The sequence below is a fragment of the Scyliorhinus canicula genome, chromosome 18 (assembly GCF_902713615.1).
Source record: "Scyliorhinus canicula chromosome 18, sScyCan1.1, whole genome shotgun sequence".
NCBI classification, from domain to species: domain Eukaryota; kingdom Metazoa; phylum Chordata; class Chondrichthyes; order Carcharhiniformes; family Scyliorhinidae; genus Scyliorhinus; species Scyliorhinus canicula.
In genome coordinates this window covers 118785999-118802963 of record NC_052163.1, presented here as the reverse complement: position 1 = coordinate 118802963, position 16965 = coordinate 118785999, and the positions used below count along the sequence as shown (strand labels likewise).

The following is a 16965-nucleotide window of genomic DNA, read 5'->3' as shown; positions in this document are numbered from 1 at the left end:
AAATTCTTGACAGTAAATCGGCAACCCCCCTCCAGAACCCCACTAGTTTCGGACAATCCCAGAACATGTGGACTGGTTCGCCAGGGACCCAGCACACCACACACATTGGTCGTCTACTCCGAGAAGAATCTGCTCATCCTGGCTGTTGTCATATGCGCTTTATGCACCAGTTTGAATTGGAGTAGACTTCGTCTGGCGCATGACGAGGAAGCATTAATCCTACACTGTACCTCGTCCAAATTCCCACCCTGCCTAGTTACTCCTCCCATTTTAGCCAAATATCCTTCATTGATGCTGTCCTTTTTTTGTCAGCTCTGCATGGATATCAGAGACCTTGCCTTTCCCAATCTTGTCCTGGTAAGAGCCTATCCTGTAGTCCTGGGGGCAGCAACATTGGGAATGAACCCACCTCCTTTCTCAATTCCTTATCTGAACCCATTTCCATTTGGTAACTGGTAAACCTACGCCAGCTCTGACGAGTCTGCAAATTACCGCCCCCCCCGGTCTATCTCTCTCCAGGAAAGCTCTCGTGGTTCAAGGAATCTTCCTTCGCACAAAGCCCTTCTTAAAGAGTAATTTGGGCAAGAAAATTGGGAGACTCTGGAATACAATCATAATTTCAACAGAACCACAATTTTTACAGTCCGAGCTCTTCTTCCCCCCCCCCCAAAATTCCCATATCCGGAGAGCCATTGCCAATGGCTCAATCGCAAAACAAAAGAGGGATGGAGTGAGCAGGGTACCCTTGTTTTGTTCCACACTATAAAGTAAAGTACTTGCAGCTGACTCCATTTGTCAGGGTGCTCCTCAACCCTCCTTGTAGGCATCATGATCACATCCAATAGCCTCCATGCATTTGGCGATAATTAAAAAAAAAAAGTTCCCAATTAATTTTTCCCAATTAACGGGCAATTTAGCATGGCCAATCCACCTACCCTGCACATCTTTGGGTTGTGTGGGCGAAACCCATGCAAACATGGGGAGAATGTGCCAACTCCACACGGACATTGACCCACAGCCGGGATCGAACCTGGGACCTTGGTGCCGTGAGGCCACAGGACTAACCTACTGCGCCACTGCATTTGGCGATAATTGCCTACCCTTAAGAAATCCTGTCTGGTCTTCCCAGCTACATTCGGCACACAACCCTCAATTTGTGTAGCTACAATCTTTGCCAGAAGTTTCAATAGTGAGATCGGCCGGTAAGACCCACCTGGGTCTTGTCCTTTAGGATGAGTGAGAAAGATGCCTGTGACAATGTGGGGTGGCGCTTGCCTTCCTACAGTGCTTTGTTATACATCTGCACCAACAATGGACCCAGCAGCGACCCAAACCGCTTATAGAATTGTATTTATATACCACTGCCTTTTTGGTAGAAACCAGTCTAAACTCAATTTGGAGCCTCTGTCGCTCCTTAAGTAGCACCTCCTCTGGCAACTGAGTATTTACAATCAACTGTCAAAATTGCTTCCCATCAGTCTTGACTGCTCAGCCTGCTCCACCTCAGCCTTTGCGCACCGATCGAGATGAGCTTTCCACAATTCACAGCTTTCAATGCCCCCCACAACATACTGGCGGAAACCTTACCAATGTCGTTCTGTTCCATGTAATTTTGACTAGCCCCTCTAGCCTCTCTCAAATCCCTTTATCAGAAAGAAGTCCTATGTCCATCTTCCACTGGGGCCTTTGGTGGTATGACCTCTCTGCCTGCCGATCCACCCAGTGCGGTGCATGATCAGACATCACATTCTCCCAGTATTCTGTGCCAGCCATTCATCATCAATGTCTTGTACATAACAAACAAAATCTATCATAGAATAGCCCTTGTGGACATGCGAGAAAAAGGAGAATTCACTTCCTCTAGGGGTCTCAAGTGCCATGGATCCACCCCACCCATAAGCTGCATAAACCCCGCCAGCTCCCTCACCATTGCTGACAGCTTTCTGGCTCTAGAGCATGAATATCTACTCCATAACTTTTGAGATTGTCTTCACTGGTCTTAACATCAGGATCAGCTTTGATTGCAAGCTCAAAGTAACAAACAAAATTACCTTTCTTGTTAACTGCATGAAGCAACTGAAATTATTTTATAGAGCATATTTTATATAGGCTATAGAGCATCACAATGTTTGATTTTTATTAAAGTTAAATCATTTTAGTGGCAACAGCAGAACTTATTTAAAATCCAATAATGCATTTTAATCATGGTAAATCAGTGTCCCTGATATGTTGTCAATTACATTGCATAGACCTGTTGTACAACATTATGACTCGCTGTCAAAAACTCCGTGTCTGTTTCTTCTGAGTGTTGAAGCATGGTTAGAGCATTCTCTGATTCTGCAACTGATTCTCTCAATTTGTTCAGCTGTGCTCTTTTTATATTAAAAAAAAAAAATCCCCAAAACAGTTCCTAGAACTTGCATTATTGAATAGCTATGACATTCAAAAGTACATAATATAAACAGAAAATGTTGGAAATACAGGGGTCTGGCGGCATCTGAGGAGAGAAACAATTAATGTTTCGGGTTGTTGACCTTTCTTCCAGAATTGTCCCGATGAATGAAAGGTCACGGACCTGAAACATTAACTCACTCCAAAGGTGCTGCCAGTCTTTCAGCATATTTCCAGCAGTGTATTTCATATCAGTATTGAAAAATACGTTTCTGTCACTAATATCGCTAAAAGCTTGTCTCCTTGTTCAGCTTTATGGTCTGCTAAACTTAAAATATTTTATTAAGCTGAGGTTTATACCATTATAGCTAAAGTTTATTTCAAAAGCTCTATTGTGATTAGCTTTAAAGGCGCTGTAGCCAAGGAAAAACTAGCCATATAAAAATATTTCCATCATTGAGTGCCCTGACTTAGTGACTTTTCTTGTGAATTTAGACTGAATGTTGGTATACTATTCGGCTATGGGTAAAATTGTTCAGTTTGTTCTCAAATGATGCTCCTGTACACTTTCCCAGCAGGAATTGCAAATTACACTTATTCCCCCCTGTCCTTTCATGTGGTGGTAAAAGTGCAATGTTTTTAAATTGTGAATTGACTTGGGATGAAGTAGTTTGATGTCTTTTTGTTTTATTTTGCCTTTGTGCAATTAAAGTAGGTAGCCAATGCAGACTGTCTTTCAATTCCAGTCTTACAGTTCCGAAAGATGTGCTGTTAGGTGAATTGGACATTCTGAATTCTCCATCTGTGTACCTGAACAGGCGCCGGAGTGTGGCGACTAGAGGCTTTTCACAGCAACTTCATTGCAGTGTTAATGTAAGCCTACCTTTGACAATAAAGATTATTATTACATTATTCGAGTGTAAAACACTCGTATGTAGATGGATTTCATTTGTTCCTGAGTGAGAATGTTAGATGTTGCTTCGTAAGGGAAGAAAAAGCCTAAATCCGACTGAGTCTGATGCTTAAAAGCATTGACCAAACTTCACAGCATATAGGCAACAGCCATGATAACTCTGGATCAAGGCCATATAAATTCAGAGTAAATTAGGAGTAAATGTTTCGTATGGCAATGAATCATACTGACCACAAACGGTGGCACAGTGATTAGCACAGTTGCTTCACAGATCCAGAGTCCCAGGTTTGATTCCTGGCTGGGTCACTGTGTGTGCGGAGTCTGCACAGTGCGGAGTTCTCCCCGTGTCTGCGTGGGTTTCCTCCGGTTCCCCCCCACAGTCCAAAGATGTGCGGGTTAGGTGGATTGGCAATGCTAAATTGCCGTTAGTGCCCAAAAAGGGTAAGTGGGGGTTACTGGGTTACGGGTAGATACGTGGGCTTGAGTAGGGTTCTCTTTGAAAGGGCCAGTGCAGACTCAATGGGCCGAATGGCCTCCTTCTGCACTGTAAATTCTTTGATTCTATGATTCTTAAGGGCAGGTGAGTGGGCAGCAGACAACTTGGTAATTTCTTCTTTCTTATCACACCGGCTTGGTTAAGAGATTCCAACCTTACTGTGGAGTGAAACTGTCTGTTTCTAGTCTGTCAAGAGACCCCAGGTTTAATTAATTCCATGAATGGCAGGACATTTAGGATCTGAAGAACAGAGGGTTCTTGAGGTGCTTGTCCACAGATCCCTGAAGGCAGCAGGACAGGCTAATTGGGTAGTTAAGGCATACAAGACAATTGCCGTTTTCAGTTATGACATAGATTTATAAAAGTAGGGAGATTTATAAAAGTAGGGAGGTTATGTTGGAGCTGCTTGTTTTCTTTCGAGCAGAGAAGGTTGAAGGGGGGGGACCTGATTTGAGATGAACAAGATTGAGAGGTATGGAAAGGGTGGATAGGAAACAGCTGTCCCTAATTTGAAGTCCCAATAAGGCTAAGACATAAATCTTAAGGTGGAGGTAGTTGGTTTAGGGGGGATTTGAGGAACAAGTTTTTAAAAAAAATAAATGATTGCCCTTTAATTAGGAAAAAAGAATTGGGTAATTTAGCGTGACCAATTCACCTACCCTGCACATTTCTTTGGGTTGTGGGGGTGAGACCCATGCAGGCACAAGGAGAATGTGCGAACTCCACACGGCCAGTGACCTGGGATTGAACCCGGATCGTCGGCACTGTAAGGCAGCAGTGCTAGCTACTGCGGCACCCGAGGAAAAGCTTTTTAACCCACAGGGTGATGGAAGTCTGGAATGCACTGTCCGGTAGGGGAGTAGAGACGGGAAACCGCACCATCTTTAAAAAAAAAATACATGGATGAGCATTTGAAATGTCATCACATTCAAGGCTATGGGATTACTGTTGTTTTGATAGTGCAGGGCCTCATCTGTAACTGACTGACCTCATTTTACTCCTTTTTAAAATGTTCACTATAACCTACCTCTTTGACCGGCTTGTGGCACCTGTCGTCTTTTTAAAAAAATCATTTGGTTGCAAAATGTGGGTTTCACTGGTAAGACCAGTGCTTATTGCCCATTTTTAATTAAGATGGTGATGAACCGATTTGAATCGCTACAGTCCATGTGGTGAGTGCTCCCACAGTGATGTAAATGGTAATGATGAATTAGTGGTAATATATTTACAATACAGGATGGTGTGTGAATTGGGCATGGTGGTGTTTCTATATGCCTGCAGCCCTTGTCCTTTCAGCTCGTAGAGTTGGGAGGTGCTGCCTAAGAAGGCTTGGTAATCTGCTGCAGTAAAACTGAACACCTGCAGCTGCACACCCCAAGCCTGAATGTTATATCAGAAGTGGTGCCCTCTACTGTGGCTTAATTTTTTTTATTTGTTCATGAGATGCGAGAATCCTTGGCTAGGTCAGCATTTTATTGCCCAGCCATAATTGCCCTAGAAGGCGGTGGTGTGTTGCAGTGAACCATTACAGTCCATATGCTGTAGGAACACCCACAGTGCTGTTGGGGAGAATTTTCCAGGTTTTTTAACCAGTGGCAGTGAACTGCCAGCAATAGATTGTTCAAAGTCAGGATGCAGGGTAGTCTGTGACTAGGAGGGTGACTTGCAGGTGGTGGCCTCGTGCATTTACTGTTCTTGACCTTTTAGAGGTGTCAGTGTATGAGCAATTGTGACCTTTGACAACTACATTGTTACAACAATATTAAAGATCAGTGATGAGCATTGACTCGACTATAAACGGATACAGCCGGAACAGTTTGGTGTGATGAACAGAAAGAGGCTGTCAGGTGACAGAATAAATTTAAAGTAAAATGCAAGTTCAGATTTACTCCTTCACCATATACTATTAATGGATTTAAAGAGGTAACAGCTTTAGAAGGTACTGTAAAAGAGCCTTGGTGAGCTGCTGCAGTGCATCTTGTCAATGGTACACTGTGGTGGGAGAGGGAGGGAATGTTTAAGGTGATGGATGGGGTGCCAATCAAGTGGGTTGCTTTGTCCTGGATCGTGTCAGACTTCTTGAGTATTGTTAGAGCTGTACTCAAGTGGAGTGTATTCCATCACACCCTGACTTGTGCCTAAATAGTGGACAGACTTTGGAGAGTCTGAGGTGAGATGTGTGCTGTGTAATTCCCACCTTCTGACCTCCTTTTGTTGCCACAGTACTTACTTGGCTGGTCCGGTTCAGAATGTTGATAGTGGCGGGAATGTCTCTGTAATGGCTATCAAATTGTACTTATTTATTTCTACTTGCACTAATAGTTCATCTAATTTGTTTCAAATGCTACATGCATTAGTTTTGTCCTTTTATTATTTTTGTAACTTCTACACTTATCTGCTGATTTACTCTTGATTCTACTGTCCCTTCCTGTCACGGTCTAGTTATCATTTGCCCTATTAGTCCATTTATCTCTATTCTGGTTGGATACATAATTTATATATGAAGAAAAACTTTGAAATAAACGTATCCTGCTCAGTTGTACACATGTGATTTGTACATCTCCCAATCTGCGCTTGACGCTCTCTTGCAGCTTCCTGTCATACATGACTTAAGTGAATAACTCTCAACGTGAACTTGCAACGGCCATAGACCACTTGGCAAGCAGAAGTACATCTGGTAAGGATGAAATTCCAACTGAACTACTCAAACATGGAAAGTTTCATGTGTTGCCGCACCTTTTATGACCACCAGCTTCTCTACTGGAAAGTAGGATCCATTCCACAGGAGATGTGTGATGCAAAACTCATCACGCTATGCAAAAAAACAAGGTGACGGAGGAGATTGCATCTCATTGCATCTCAAGGCAGCTATTTGCCTGTGGCATACCTAAAAGATTCCATCTACTTGGCCGATTATGGCTACCTGTAATCACACTGCAGATTTGGTGTCAGCAGATGTACTGAGGACATGGATCTTCTTCACATGCCAGTTACAAGAGAAGAGTAGGGAATTGGGTGTATTTCTTTACCTTATTTTGATAAGTCTCACTAAGTTATTCAACACCAAAACAGGGTTCTGAAGATTTTTGGAGAAAATTGGTTGTCCTTCAAAGCTACTCTGATCTCATCTTTCCATGACCGCATACATAACACTGCAGTTTCATGGCCCCACTCACAATAGTTTGTGAAGAATGGAGTGAAATAGGGCTGTGTCACAGCCCTCACCATTTGGCTTTTTTTTCCTGTTTACCTTCCTGCTGATATGGAAGGAACTTGCAGTCGGTCAGACAACAAACTATAACCTATCAAGACTGAAAGGGAAGACGAGCACCTTGTACCCTGACCATAGAATTCCTTTACACTGAGTCACCCATATAGAAACTAAGCAACAAATTTAGGAATCTCACCTGTACCTGTCCCTGATTCTCCATGACCATAAGCATCAAGAAAACCATAGGCATTGCATCTCCACCTCTGATCACACAAAACACCCCATTGGAAATGGTTAGCAAATTCTGCTATCTCTAGTCCAATAGAACATAGAACATTACAGCGCAGTACAGGCCCTTCGGCCCTCGATGTTGCGCCGTCCTGTGAAACCCCTCTAAAGTCCCTCTACACTATTACCTTATCGTCCATATGCCTATCCAATGACCATTTGAATGCGTTTAGTGTTGGCGAGCACTACTGTTGCAGGCAGGGCATTCCATGCCTTTACTACTCTCTGAGTAAAGAACCTACCTCTGACATCTGTCCTATATCTATCTCCCCTCAATTTAAAGCTATGTCCCCTCGTGCTGGACATCACCATCCGAGGAAAAAGGCTCTCGATGTCCACCCTATCTAATCCTCTGATCATCTTGTATGCCTCAATTAAGTCCCCTCTTAACCTTCTCTCTAACGAAAACAGCCTCAAGTCCTTCAGCCTTTCCTCATATGATCTTCCCTCCATACCAGGCAACATCCTTGTAAATCTCCTCTGTACCCTTTCCAATGCTTCCACATCCTTCCTATAATGTGGCGACCAGAACTGCACACAATACTCCAAATGCGGCAGCACCAGAGTTTTGTACAACTGCAACATGACCGCATGGCTCCGAAACTCAATTCCTCTACCAATAAAAGCTAACACACCGTACGCCGCCTTAACAACCCTCTCAACCTGGGTGGCAACTTTCAAGGATCTATGGACATGGACACCAAGATCTCTCTGCTCGTCCACACTACCAAGAATCTTACCATTAGCCCAGTACTCTGCCTTTCTGTTATTCCTTCCAAAATTAATCACCTCACACTTTTCTGCATTAAACTCCATTTGCCACCTGTCAGCCCAGTTCTGCAGCTTATCTATGTCCCTTTGTAACTTGTAACATCCTTCTGCACTGTCCACAACTCCACCGACTTTAGTGTCATCTGCAAATGTACTCACCCATCCTTCTACGCCCTCCTCCAGGTCATTTATAAAAATAACAAACAGCAACGGCCCCAAAACAGATCCTTGTGGCACACCACTAGTAACTGGACACCAGTCAGAGCATTTCCCATCAACCACCACTCTTTGTCTTCTATCAGCTAGCCAATTTCTGATCCAAACTGCTAAATCACCCTGAATCCCATGCCTCTGTATTTTCTGCAATAGCCTACCGTGGGGAACCTTATCAAACGCTTTACTGAAATCCATATACACCACATCAACTACTTTACCCTCATCCACCTGTTTGGTCACTTGATACAAAGGGATCTTTGAATCTCTCATTTCATGAAGTTCATAAGACCCGTATTATCAGTATCTTGTTGCATGGCTGTGAAGGTGGATGATTTACAACTACCAAGAAAAGACATTCAAAATGTCCATCTTTGCTATATGTGGTGCATTATGGTATTTCCTGTTGAGACCAAACCACACCTGCAGCAGTCCTCGAATAGGCAGAGCTCTTAAGATTTTTAGCACTCAAACAGAGGTGGCTTTGTTGACTTGGTACATCTGCAGTATGAAAGACAGCCTTATTCCCAAGGACTTTCTGGATGGGGTGGATCTGGAGCGAGATGAATAATAGGACACCCTGTGCTCTGCTTCAAGGATACCTGACAGGAAGGCAATTACGATCAATTATCACACCTTGGAGTCGCTGCCCGATGGCAGGAAAATGGCGACACCTCCTGTGGGCTATTGTGCATCACCACCATGTCTGGCTATAACAGCTTGGCAGCAGATGCCAATGCTGAAAACAACTTGGAAGCTTCAAGCCCTGCCTTTGTGCCAGAGCCTACCTGAGGAATGACTTCTTCAGCGATCACCAAAGCAATGCCAGGTGAAGTCACTTCATCTAAAATGGATTGGTTTTCCTGCATGTCCATCTTTTGCTGGTGGGCGGATCCTGATGATAGAAAGCTTGTCATACCCAATAAATTACTGGTATAACTGGTATTTGAGATAGTGGTATGTTGCTAGGCTACAATTAGTTGACAAGCAAACTTCATGAACATGATTTTTAAAATTAGATGTGTCTTATGTGTGGATTTAATGTGTTATGGTGGAGGGGCTCACAAGATGTTATCCCATCTAACTAATACTATCTTGACCTGAGAAATATGGCATTACTCCTGCAATATCTTGGATGGAATGAGTGCCTATTCTTTAAAAATAAAATTTCTAAAGGGGTGAGGTGGAAACAAAGTGTACATCAAGGAGACAGATCCAGAATGGATTTCAGATCGGCCTTTCTGCTTACCGAAGTATGAAATGATCTTCAACTACAATGAAATGATCTTCAACTACAAAGTATTTATATAAAAACTGCATCTTTTGGTACTTGAGCAACCATGTAAAGAGATGGAAATAAAATTCAGGTGGTACAGCATTTAGAATACATACAGTGCTAAAGAAGGCCATTTGACCCATCGAGTCTACACCAACCCTCTGAAAGAGCACGTCACCTAGGCTCACTTCCCCAACCCATCCCTGTAACCTCATAATCCACCTAACCTTCCAGGGACAATTTAGCATAGCCAATCCACCTAACCTGCACATGTTTGGACTGTCTGAGGAAACTGCAACATTTGCAGAAACCCATGCAGACGTAGCGAATTTGCAAACTCCACACAGTCATCCAAGGTTGGAACTGAACCCAGGTCCCTGGCGCTGTGAGGCAGCAATGCTAACCACTCACCGTGCTGCCCTTATTTCTGACAGTAAGAAGTCTTACAACACCAGGTTAAAGTCCAACAGGTTTGGACTTTAACCTGGTGTTGTAAGACTTCCTACTGTGCTCACCCCAGTCCAACGCCGGCATCTCCACATTATTTCTGACAGCTGACCACCAAAAAGCTGCAAAGGGTTTTCTCATAAAATAGCCTTGCTTTCCTCTTAAGAACTACTGAATTAATACCCTATTCAGATTTCTGTTTAATGTATTAATCCTGTTGATACATCATTTTATTTCTGTTTTGGCCTGTACATTGATATATCAGTATCTCCCTCTAGTGGTGGAAACTAAGTACTGCATCTCATAGTGTGGAGCTAAAAGTCATACTAAAATTCATGTTTCTACCAACGGGATCACACTTCCCATATTTCACCTTTTTCTTTCTTTGTTTAAAAAGTTGGAATTTGCCTGTGATTGGGATACATGAAACAATGCAGTCTAGAATAAAGCCTATGCCTCAATGACTACTGTCCGGTGGCCCTGACATCAATGGTAATGAAGTGCTTTGAACGCTTAATCATGAAGTGCATCAACTCCATACTCCCAGAACGCCTAGATCCACTGCAATTCGCATACCGCCGCAATTGGTCCACAGCAGACGGAATCTCCCTGTCCCTACACTCATTGCTAGAGCATTGCGACAATAAGGACTCCAAAATCAGACTTGTATTTATTGACTACAGCTCCGCCTTCAGTACCAGGGCCCCGCAAGGCTGCGTACTTAGCCCCCTAATATACTCCATCTACATCTACAGGTTTGCTGACGACACGACCATAGTGGGTCGGATCTCGAATAACGACGAGTCAGAATACAGAAGGGCGATAGAGAACCTAGTGGAGTGGTGCAACGACAACAATCTCGCCCTCAATGCCAGCAAAACCTAAAGAGCTAGTCATTGACTTCGGAAAGCAAAGTAATGTACTCACCCTTGTCTGCATCAACGGAGCCGAGGTTGGGGATGGTTAACACCTTGAAATTTCTAAGCAGTGAATAACACCAAAAATTGTCCTGGTCCGGTCCACCCACGTTGACGCTACGACTAAGAAAGCAGAACAGAGCCTATACTTCCTCAGGAAAATTAAGTAAATTGGCATGTCCACACTGACTCTCCCCAACTTTTACAGATGCACCGTAGAAAGCATCCTATATGGCTGCATCACAGCCTGGTATGGCAACTGCTCGGCCCAAGACCGCAAGAAACTTCAGAGAGTCGTGAACACAACCCAGTCTGTCTCACAAACTTGTTTCCCATCCATTGACTCTATCTACACCTCCCGCTGCTTGGGGAAAGCGGGCAGCACAATGAAAGATCCCTCCCACCCAGCTTACTCGCTCTTCCAACTTCTTCCATTGGGCAGGAGATACAAAAGTCTGAGAAAACACACTACTGGATTAAAAAACAGCTTCTTCCCTGCTGTTACCACACTCCTAAACGACCCTCTTATGGACTAACCTGATTAATACTACACTCCTGTATGCTTCACCTGATGCCGGTGACTATGTATTTACATTGTTGCCTGTTTATATCCTTTGATGTATTTTCTTTTCATTTTATTTTCTTTCTTGTACTAAATGATCTGTTTGAGCTACACGCAGAAAAAGACTTTTCACTGTACCTCGGTACACATGACAATAAACAAACAAATCCAATCTGGTGTGACAGCACCATCTGTTGGAAGAAATAGCTTCTTGTTGAAGATTTGACTTTTTTAAAGCAGTAGTTAAGTATGTTCTTGAGCTAATTTCTCTTTGCTCCACATTTTGATGATTCACCTATGTTTTTCTTAACAGTAGGATTGTTTGCGCAGGAAATTTTATATTTAATTCTCATTCTGAAGGCAAGGTATGTTGGACTACTGAACAGGAAATTGAAGCAACTTGTTCGCTTGTACTCCAAACCTTAATTGCTCTTTTCTATTCCTGCAGTCACTGTTGAATCCCAATTTTATTTCCTATATGGAACAGCTTGCCTTTCTTTTGTCCATCCCATTTACGATTCATTATTTTGAAGTGTCAGCAACTGCATTAGTAAGATCTAAAATAGTAGGTTAGATGAAAGATCAATGAACTGTTTTGGTGTTGTGAAAGAGAGGGCAATTTCCCATTATAATAATGCTGCAAGATCTCCTACGTCTGTCAATAAGATATCTTGTTTTTGTTTTATCGACCTACAACCGAAACATTTTGGACTCTTATCATAGATTATCATAGCATTTACAGTGCAGAAGGAGGCCATTCGGCCCATCGAGCCTGCACCGGCTCTTGGAAAGAGCCCCCTACCCAAGGTCTACGCCTCCACCCCATCCCCACAACCCAGCAACCCCACCCAACACTAAGGGCAATTTTGGACACGAAGGGCAATTTATCATGGCCAATCCACCTAACCTGCACATCTTTGGACTGTGGGAGGAAATCGGAGCACCCGGAGGAAACCCACGCACACACTGGGAGGATGTGCAGACTCCGCACAGACAGTGACCCAAGCGGGAATCGAACCTGGGACCCTGGAGCTGTGAAGCAATTGTGCTATCCACGATGCTACCATGCTGCCCATGTGATGAAATAATTTTTAGTGGGTAAAACTAAGTTTAAATCTTTAACAAAAATCCTGCTTTGAGATTTTATACCAGTAATTATGCATGTTGTCAATGTTGCTCCTTGTCCAATAAAGGAGTTGGGCCATTGCAACTATTAGGCAAAATGGGTAGTCACCTAGCGGCAAAATCTGGGGATATGCTAAAAAACTGAAACTGCTTGGGTAATCAAACAGGCTTCAGCAGTGGGAATGAAAGATCTAGATCTACTGATAACATATGCTGACATAGAACATAGAACAGTACAGCACAGAACAGGCCCTTCAGCCCTCGATGTTGTGCCGAGCAATGATCACCCTACTCAAACCCACGTATTCACCCCATACCCGTAACTCAACAGCCCCCCCCCCCCCCACCTTACTTTTTAGCACACTACGGGCAATTTAGCATGGCCAATCCACCTAACCCGCACATCTTTGGACTGTGGGAGGAAACCGGAGCACCCGGAGGAAACCCACGCACACACGGGGAGGACGTGCAGACTCCGCACAGACAGTGACCCAGCCGGGAATTGAACCTGGGACCCTGGAGCTGTGAAGCATTTATGCTAACCACCATGCTACCGTGCTGCCTACATGCATATAGATTTTCATGTATTTACACTGCAGGTTTTCACAATTTCACATTGTATTCTTAATTCTGTAGCAGTTTTACAAATTTGTATATCTACATGACTATTTCAACATTTATTATCAAATAATTTAATCTAGCCCACTGTATTATAGTAATTATTGTGTAAATTGCACATAAAATAATTTAGTAGCTACAGAAACAGTTACATATAAGCTATATTATAGATAATGTATTCCGCATATACAGTACATTCTCATTACTCTACACTTTTTGCAATCTGTGGCATCCTCCTTTTTCATTTAAATTTAAAAAAATTTAATGCAGAACTTTTGTTCCTACTAATATCCAAATTTTTGAGGTAAGGGGGTCGGGTGCAAGGCTGGAGGTTTGTCTAGGGCGCTTATTAGCTTTACACTGACTTGAAACAGAGTGCAAGTGATGTAAAGCCCAGAAAAATAATAAAAATTATGAAGATAAATCTGAATTCCCCAACGTCTGGATGCCGAAGTGACTACTTCCAACAATAAAATTGTAAACATTGGTACGGTACCTACTAGCCGGGACAACAGACCAATAGGTGTCTGTGATAACCTGCCTGATTACTACTGGCTGGGGACGAATGGCAATCCCACAATCCTTAGTGATTGCGCTTCCCCAATGAGGGGCACGGAGAAATCATTAGCAGAGTCACCTGCATAAATAGAGCTGGCCAGTGTGGAACCAGCTTGAGAGAGGAGTGTGGAGTACTGCTGCTGTTGTATATATGTAATTGTAAATTTATTTCTTTGTTTCTACAAACTTGCTGGATTCTTCGTGGCCCTCACAAAACTGGCAATGAGGGTTAAAGGGGATAGCTGTTTATGCAGCTAAAGCCACCTCTCTGGATTTTTGTGGATACAGGTTGGAAATTCTTTTCTGTTGCACCGTGCCTCTGTATGGACATTTGGATGTCTTTGATGCTGCGTTGGAAAGTTGGAACCAGCAGGCACAATGGATGTGTTACTATTTTTGGGCGAATAAAATCACCGAAAACCAGCGGCAGGTGGTCATTTTGCTCACCGCTTGTGGCCCACATACGTTTTGGAGTGATTAGAAGCCTTGCGTACCCAACTGCGCCGGACACCAAGATGTTTGATGAACTTGTGACCTTGGTGAGGCAAAATTTTAACCCAACCCTGTCCACGATAGTCCAGCGTTATCTGTTTAATACTGCAGAGAGGACTCTAGGAGAATCCCTTGCTGAGTTTCTATCCAGGCTGCGCAGCATGGCAGAGTATACTATGACTATGGTGAGACTGTCAAAAACGTTGTGCGACCGTTTGGCTTGCGATATTAATAACGCGGCCACCCAGAGAAAGTTGTTGGCCGAGCCGGCATTGACTTTTCAACAGGCCATTCAGATAGCATTGTCCCAAGAGAGTGCAGAACGGAGAGTGCAGGAGCTACAGGGAATGGAGGTGCATGCCTTGGGGCGCAACCCCTTCGTCCAAAAGTGCCTCCCTGCACCCCTGCTGTACCTTGGGCGGGATGACGTCTGGATCGGTGCCAGTGGCTGCCGGACGTTCCTCCCCATAAGGAGCCTTCTCCAGAATCGATGGGTGAAGAGCCATGTCACTGTCGGACCTGTGGGTGCCAACCCCGTCGAGGATGCCGGTCCTGGGGGCGCCAGAGGCGCCGTCGTTCCAGCAGAAGCTGGGGCCAGCCCAGGGGCCGTACTTTCCATTTGGATGACCCTGGAGTGACTACTCCCGAGGATGTGGAGACGGAGGACAACTGGCAGCTCCCCGTGTGGCCCACATTAAGGTGACGGTACGGGTCAATGAAAAATGAAATGAAAATCGCTTATTGCCATGAGTAGGCTTGAATGCAGTTACTGTGAAAAGCCCCTAGTCGCCACATTCCGGCGCCTGTCCGGGGAGGCTGGTATGGGAATCGAACCGTGCTGCTGGCCTGCTTGGTCTGCTTTAAAAGCCAGCGATTTCGCCTGGTGAGCTAAACCAGCCCCTGGTCACCTACTCGAGATAGAGTTGGATCCTGGAGCAGCGGTCTCAGTGATTGCCCAGAGGACATTCAACCACATCAATCGGGGTATATAGGCCCTTACATTAACCGATACATAGGCCAGGTTGGCCACCTGTAGGGGGGAAACCATTGGAGATTACTGGAACTACGATGATCCCTGTTGCTTATGGATGCCAGGAGGGGTGTTTCCCGCTTATCATGGTGCGTGGCCACGGGCCCAGCCTGTTGGGTCGGTAATCTTTGTGCCATTTGCGGCTGCAGTGGCAGCACATTCTTCAAACAGGTTCTGGAGGGTTGACAGAGGTACTAGGACGGTACCCATGTGTATTTCAGCCCAGTCTAGGGAAGATAAAAGGGGCCGTAGCCCGTATCCAGGTTGAACCAGGAGCCATGCGTGCTATTTCCGGGCACGCCCGGTGCCTTGCTCGAAGGTAAAAGTGGAGCTCACGGGTTTGGAGCCCTTTGGTATTGGGCCCGTTCATTTAGCCGACTGGGCAGCGGCAATTATACCGGTAATTAAGCCAGATGCCACGGTTTGCTTGTGTGGTGACTATAAACTTGGTGAATATGGCTTCCCGGCTCTACTGGCAGTGGGGGATCATCCTCACGATCTTCCTCCGGCGCCACACTCCAAGCCTGCACAGATTGTTGCAGAACTGCGTGGAGATAGGGATGCCGAGATGACGGAGGCTTTGGACTCCGACTCTGAGATGGAGACATGGGACCGTGGACTTGACGTCCGCAAACCACTGCCAGAACCTCCTTAGCTTTGGACATATCCAAAACATGTGGACATGGTTTGCTGGCCGCCTTGCACACCTATCTTCTACCCCAAAGAACCTGCTCATCCAGGCCACTGTCATGTGAGCCCGGTGAAGAACCTTAAACTGTATCAGGCTGAGCCTGGCGCATGTTGTGGACGTGTTGACTCTACTCAACGCCTCCGCCCAGAGACCATCCTCTATCTCCCCTCCTATCTCCTCCTCCCACTTGCGCTTCTAGGTGGAAGGAGCGGGAAGGTTGAGACCTGTCTACGTAGGAAGTCCCGCACCTGCAGGTACCTTTAGATATAGAAGGATATATAGATATAGAACAGTACAGGCCCTTCGGCCCTCGATGTTGTGCCGAGCAATGATCACCATACTCAAACCCACGTATCCACCCTATACCCGTAACCGCTTCCGCTCCCGCACCACTTGGATGCCTAGATACCTAAAACTTCCCCAACCACTCTAAATGGCAGTTCCCCCAATCATCTCTCCTGTCACCTTGCCTGGTTTGCAAACATCTCTCTTTTCCCCACATTTAGTTTGTACCCTGAAAAGTGGCCAAATTCCCCCAGAATCCTCATGATTTCTTTCATCCCCTCTGCTGGGTCCGATAACATACAGGAGCAGGTGGTCAGCGTAAAGTGAGACTGTGTTCCAGAACCCCCTACCCCCGGACCAATCCCTTCCAGCCCCTTGAGGCTCTTAGCGCAATTGCCAGCGGCTCTAGCCAGCCGTGAACAACAGTGGGGAGAGGGGCACCCCTGTCCCGTCTCCCGGTGTAGCCTAAAATAGTCCGATGTCATCCTATTCGTCCGTGCACTCGCCACAGGAGCCTGATACAGCAACCTGACCCAGTCAATAAAGCCCCGCCCAATTGGGGCAGCATGGTAGCATGGTGGTTAGCATAAATGCTTCACAGCTCCAGGGTCCCAGGTTCAGTTCCCGGCTGGGTCACTGTCTGTGCGGAGTCTGCACGTCCTCCCCGTGTGTGCGTGGGTT

The 16965-nt window shown here is 45.0% G+C and overlaps 1 protein-coding gene and 1 long non-coding RNA gene across 15 annotated transcripts in view; one reads left to right on the top strand and one right to left on the bottom strand.

Annotated features, from left to right (window-relative positions):
* Window positions 1-16965, top strand: part of LOC119953761 (guanine nucleotide-binding protein G(I)/G(S)/G(O) subunit gamma-7-like) — a 256723-nt gene that overhangs the window by 4240 nt on the left and 235518 nt on the right. Inside the window, exon 3 of one of the 14 annotated variants that reach the window (XM_038778373.1) lies at window positions 6392-6477. The exons of the other annotated variants lie outside the window; for them this stretch is intronic. The gene's annotated coding sequence lies outside the window, so the exon portion shown is untranslated. The remainder of the gene's footprint in view (window positions 1-6391; window positions 6478-16965) is intronic. 14 annotated transcript variants of the gene reach the window in all.
* Window positions 1-16965, bottom strand: part of LOC119953764 — a 147060-nt gene that overhangs the window by 96737 nt on the left and 33358 nt on the right. The window lies entirely within an intron of this gene.